The sequence below is a fragment of the Lithobates pipiens genome, unplaced genomic scaffold (assembly GCF_037356315.1).
Source record: "Lithobates pipiens isolate NorthernLeopardFrog02 unplaced genomic scaffold, aLitPip1_a1.2 Scaffold_25, whole genome shotgun sequence".
NCBI lineage: Eukaryota > Metazoa > Chordata > Amphibia > Anura > Ranidae > Lithobates > Lithobates pipiens.
Genome location: NW_027507787.1, coordinates 34,613,150 through 34,619,149, shown reverse-complemented (window position 1 = coordinate 34,619,149; position 6,000 = coordinate 34,613,150).

Below are 6,000 nucleotides of genomic sequence, written 5' to 3'. Positions count from 1 at the left end.
AGCCGGAGTTTGGGCCTGTCCTGGGCACATCTGGCTGCTAGGCTGTCTAAGGGCCTACCCAGAAGCAAGAGAGCAGTGCAGGGTTGGGATTGTGGCTTGCAGTCCAACCAGAACTGCAAGGTAGAGGGGAAGCTGTCGCCACTAAGGGACCAACCACCTTATTGCCAGGGACCACAGTGAGTAGCCGAAGCAAGTACCGGAAGAAGTATTCTCACCAACTGGGGACGGTGAAGAATTGGGAAACTTCAGTGGGTATCAAGCCAGGGACCCAGCCAGTGGAGGTGACACTTGCAGAGCAGCCTTGTGTGTCAAGCTAGGGACTGAGCAGGCCCATGGGGTGAAGCTTGACAAGTATCTTGAGTGCCAAGCTAGGGACCCAGTAGAGAAACAGGGGTGACGCTTGAGGAAGATACTACAGTGAAGAGTGGACAAGCTCAAGGGATTCAGTGGCAGTGAATTGTCTAGTCTAGTGAGAGAGACTGGGAGCTAAGTGGGCTGAAGAACTCCAAGAAGTGATTGTAGTGGAAGTGAAGGATCTATTACACCTTGTGCTAGAAACTGTTAAAGACTGTTGCCATAGGAGACCGCATTCCTACACTGTGGCATCGTGTTGGAGGCCTTTCCCTACATGGCTATCCTCCTGTTGAAGTCTCTGAGTCTGCCAATTAACATTGCAACTACCTGGGTGTCCTGGTCCTAACCCTGTCTCCTAAAGTTCTGTTAAGGGAAATAAAAATCTCTTTGCATTCAAGAAGGGTCTGGCGCTCAATGTATCTTGCATTATACCCACTATGCCTTACAGCCCATCACATACAGAAGGATTTCTGTATGTCTGGAGGTCCTCATTAGGCTGAAGGAGGATGGAGACCTTGCTACATAACTACAGTGATATCTAGTTAAAGCAGCAAAAAACATTGTACAACGCTTTAAATTTCACTACCAGTTCTACAGTCACCATGGGGACATGGTGTTTTGAGGGGTCACAGACCCCCAAAGCATCCTCCCAATGTTGAGGGCATGTGGCCTGGTACGGTTCAGGAGGGCGGGAAAAGAGGGGAGAGGAAAGGAATATTTCATTTTTATTGTTTCATTTTAAGCATTAAAAAAAAATCACTGCTCCCGAAAATGGCCATAGCCTGAAGTGACGCCACCCGTCTCCTCCCTATGCGTTACGTTACACCACACCACATGTGACTTTTTCAACAGGCTATCATATTTTATCTACAATTGGACTCTGTTTCCTCTCCCCCTCCCTTTTGTTTCACTTTTTTTGCATATATTTTTATTTATACACTCAGAGACTATTGTTTATTACTTTTTGATATTTTGGATACACTATACTATTGGATCACCTATCCTTGCATTTATCTGCTGGCCATTTTTTATGTCATTGTTATTGCACTGTTTTGTACATTGGAAAGTGAGCTATCTGCATATTATTAGCACTTTATTATTAGCACTTTATTATTAGCACTTTATATTTAAGTATTGTATTAGAGTTTTTTTAGCGCTGATATTTACCGATTGGTGCTGGCAACACTACAAAAGTTCAGCAGCTTTATATCTATTTCTTGCATTAAGCACTTTATTACTCATATCATTTACACTATTAGTAGTGCATTAGTACTTTACTTAAACATTATCATTATGCTGCCATCTGAATTTTTGGAGTTTTTCCACCTTTGGGGTTAAACTTTTACTAGCAAGCTGTAGCTGAAAGCCCAGTAGATAATAAGGCAGATGGACTTCATACTAATAGTCACCAATTTCCTGTTACAATTGTTGCACAGGGTGTCTAAAGCTAAATGTGCAGTCCATCAGGCAACAGAGTTTGACTATTGATGCACTGATCTGACAGAGCTGGTCAGACGTACCCCCTCTTCTTCTTCATGACTTCAACACTTCTTCAACACTAGGGAATCTCCTGGTGAGGACTAGAAAGGGGGATATTGGGACTTTGGATGAGACATGTGAAATCACATGTCTCCATCCTTAAATATGTATAAAGAAAAGAGGGAATTTATGACTTTTAGGGCTAGTTTACCCTTGCTTCAAAACATGGCTTCAGACACACTTTTTTAGAGCTCTCTGATTCTATTTAAACCTGCTTTTGCTTGGTGCTTCGATGAGGCTTCAGGGGGCTTCAAATGAGCATTGTGGAGACTTTGAAGACGCTTTGAAGCACCAATGCATGGGGTATAATTTTTGAAGAGAAGCCAAAGCAAAGCAAAAGCAGGTGTAAACAAGACTTTATTTATTGACAAGAGCTTTGACTAGCTTTCAGAAATCTTTAACAAAGCCTGTCTGAAGCCTTGTTGAAGCCAAAGCAAGTGTAAACGGGCCCTAAGGGCTTGTTTACACTTGCTTCGGCTTTAACGCACATTAAAGCTCCTACAGCTTCAACAAGCTTTTATGATGGTTTTTTTTAGGGTTCAGTGGTGCCATGATGAGGATTCGGTGGTGCTTTGATGAGGCTTCAGTAATGCTCTTTTGAAGTGCAAATAGTATTTTTACCTTTAAAACTAATAAAAAGAAAAAAAGGAAAAATAGTGGCACTTAAATATAAATTATAACTATCTCTTAAATTAAGTGACACCAAATTATATGGTGTAATAAACGTGTGGGGATAAACAATTGTATCACCCTGTGACAAGTGAACCAAATAAATGTGCCAAACAATTGTGTACAGAAAAAAGAAACATCAAAGCAAAGTTCATAAAGTGTCCAAAATATACTTTGTGTCTTCTAAGGCTCGGTTCACACAGGGGGCGATGCGAGGCGACACGACTTGCCGCGCCGCGACCTGCCGTGACCTCAGCGGCGACTTGCAAATGACTTCTGTATAGAAGTCAATGCAAGTCGCCCGAGGTCGCCCAAAAGTAGTACAGGAACCTTTTTTCTAAGTCGGAGCGACTCAAGTCGCTCCTCTTAGAACGGTTCCGTAGTACAGAACGGGGGCGACTTGTCAGGTCGCGGCACGGCAAGTCGTGTCGCCTCGCGTCGCCCCCTGTGTGAACCGAGCCTTAATCTGTGTCCGGGCACTGAGGAGGGGGTGATATTAACGCTAATACGCTTGCACACCTCGGGTCCGCCGTGGCCACAGTCCAACATTGTGCTAATCAGGAGAGAGGCTTGCTGTGATTTTGAAATTATTGTGCTGGCTTTTGAGTTTTGAAATGTGAGTGTAAAGGTTGAAGTTTTTTTTGTGCTTTTAATAATTTGGTTCATACAGTTTTACACTATTGGAGCACCTTTATTATTTTACATGTGGAATGATCTGAATTTACACAGTGGATGATTGGATTATCGACTCATTACTTGCTGTGTGGTTTAAAGCGCTTGAGCCTGATACGAAAGTGCAGGCATTAGGAGTCGGTCAGTGCGTTTCTTAAGGGAGAGGAGTCACTTATTACTTGGTGTGGTGGATTTAATAAGAAGACACATTATCTCAAAGGATATTTTGGACACTTTATGAACTTTGCTTTGATGTTTCTTTTTTCTGTACACAATTGTTTGGCACACTTATTTGGTTCCCTTGTCACTGGGTGATATAATTGTTTATCCACACACGTATATTACACCATATCATTTGGTGTCACTTAATTTAAGAGATAGTTATAATTTATATTTAAGCGCTACTATTTTTCCTTTTTTTCTTTTTATTAGTTTTAAAGGTAAATATTCTATTTACACTTCAAACTTTTTTCAAGTGCCAGCTTTAGTTCAGGTAGCAGGCTCGGTCTTAAATACCAACAATTTTTAATGCTCTTTTGAAGCTTGGCAAATGCCTTGCTTGTGTTAGCTTTCCATTTTTAAATAAAGGGGAAGTGATGTCATATGGGAAGTGATGTAGAGGAAGTCACCAGAGTTGAGGTGTGGTTAGGTCTTGGTGTGGTATCTTTCACTTTTGGGAGTTTCTGTGGTGACTATTGATATAATATATAGTTTCAACTGTCTATTTAAGCACTACCCAATGGATTACAATACAATTATGTCTCTGATGCTCAGATTGGTCCAGCTAAAGATAATAGTTGATCGAGTTGTTCAGCAGAAGAGGAGGGCATTGCATCGTTACTGGGTGCATCCAATTAGATGCGGTGTGACACTCCGGGGGTCACGGCGCATGCACTGCAGAACTCGGCCGGGTACGTGAATGTCACGAGGTGATGTCACTACTGGAACGGGAGTACAAAGATGCTGGAAGCTGGCGTCTAGCACAGCAGCCCTTATCTGGCACGGTGCTGTCACTCAAGCGGGGAATGTGAGGAACGTCAGTCTCTAAGGAAAATGCTGATACTTTAAAAGGCTAGTACCCCTTTTGTTCTCAATGGCTGGAGTTATGTTATCTGACTATAAAATTAAATGCATATGTATATATATTCTTTTCTCCCCTTTTGTTTCTCTCTCCCTATGTTAATTAGACATCGGTTGTGTAAAATACAAAGAAACACTCTATTCCCTCTGGGAAGTGTAATCTCCCCTATTTTGGAAATATCTTGGACAGACTTAACCTATAGTTGAGCATTCTTGGATTACTTTGGGTATACCAGCAAATATTGATCACCCCAACGTATCTAACATTAGGTGATAATATAGATATAATAAGCCATATTTCCTTTTTTCTCCCCTTTCCTGTTTTCTTATAGACAATAAGTGGTTCTAAAAAATCTTAAATTAGACTTAATCATGCAGCATTGAATTTACATTATATGCATATATATTATATACAGATTGCCTTAATAGGACAAAGAAGTTCCCTCCTCTCTTTCCTTTGGCTGCTCACCAAGGTTTAGATTGCCATTCCCCGCTCAAATCGACTATAATTCTATTCCTATTAGGAAATGTAATCAAATAGTTACAATTACGATTTTTATATATTTAAAAATGTTCAATATGTTATTATTTATTTATTAAAATTTTTATTATAAATGTAATATGTTACGCCCGTTCTCATAGTTAATCATATATAAGTCCCCTCTTATTTTTTCTCTCCCCCCCCCCCTTTTTACAATTAAATTTCTATGGCAATGGGGACTAGTTTCTGGTTCCATCTCCTGGGTTCATGTTAGCAAGATTATTAAATAATGTAGTGATATATGATTGAATTTATGCACATGTCACTTTCATCTCTAGAAAATGCCAAAGCTCCTGATTAAGTGTTGTCTAACGCGTAACATGTAGGGCAATCCGAGCTGAGTCATTTATGATATACTGTCTGTGTTGCTTTTTTGACAATTGTTACTTTTGGATTCAAGTATAATATTCAGGCATCCGATTCATTTATGATCCAATTTGACTGTGACGACAGTGTAATTATTATGCTCTGAGGCAATTATTGTGAAAGTATGCATGTTTCTGTATGTGCTTTTGCACTCTAGTATTTTAATGTTGTAAATACATTTTGTTAATTTCTTACAAATATTGCTGTGTTATGCCTATAAAGTCCATAATTTTCAACAAAATCCTTCTTCTAATAACTAGTGAAGAAGAAAAGTTACTTATTTGCAAGATTTTATAAACAGAAGCTAAGAAAAAAATGTTTGTTTTTGCATTGCATTCTAGCACATTATGAAAGACTTATCTTGAAAGGAAGCCCTTCAGTGGCGAGCTATGACCAATGCAGATGCTTCCATCTTCACCTGCAGGCCGCTTGAAAGGCTGAGACACAATGACGTTGCGCAAGTGCGTGGAAGTCACAGCTGTGGCACAGAGCTCTGAAAGAACAGCACGGGTAGCCATTCCTTCAGAGTGCATGCGCCAGAGACACCACCGGCTGCTGCTCACTAGAGTATCTCCAAAACAGTGCACATCTAGGCGATATTCATTTTACTTACAGGTAAGCTTTATTATAAGCTTACCTGTAGGTAAAAATAAATAGATAGTTTACTACCACTTTAAACAGAGCTGAGCATTTTCAGCCCAGTGTACATGCTAGGGAGTATGAGCAGGTTGGTAGGGGTTCACCAATTACAAAAAAGACATTGCATGTCTCATCTACAA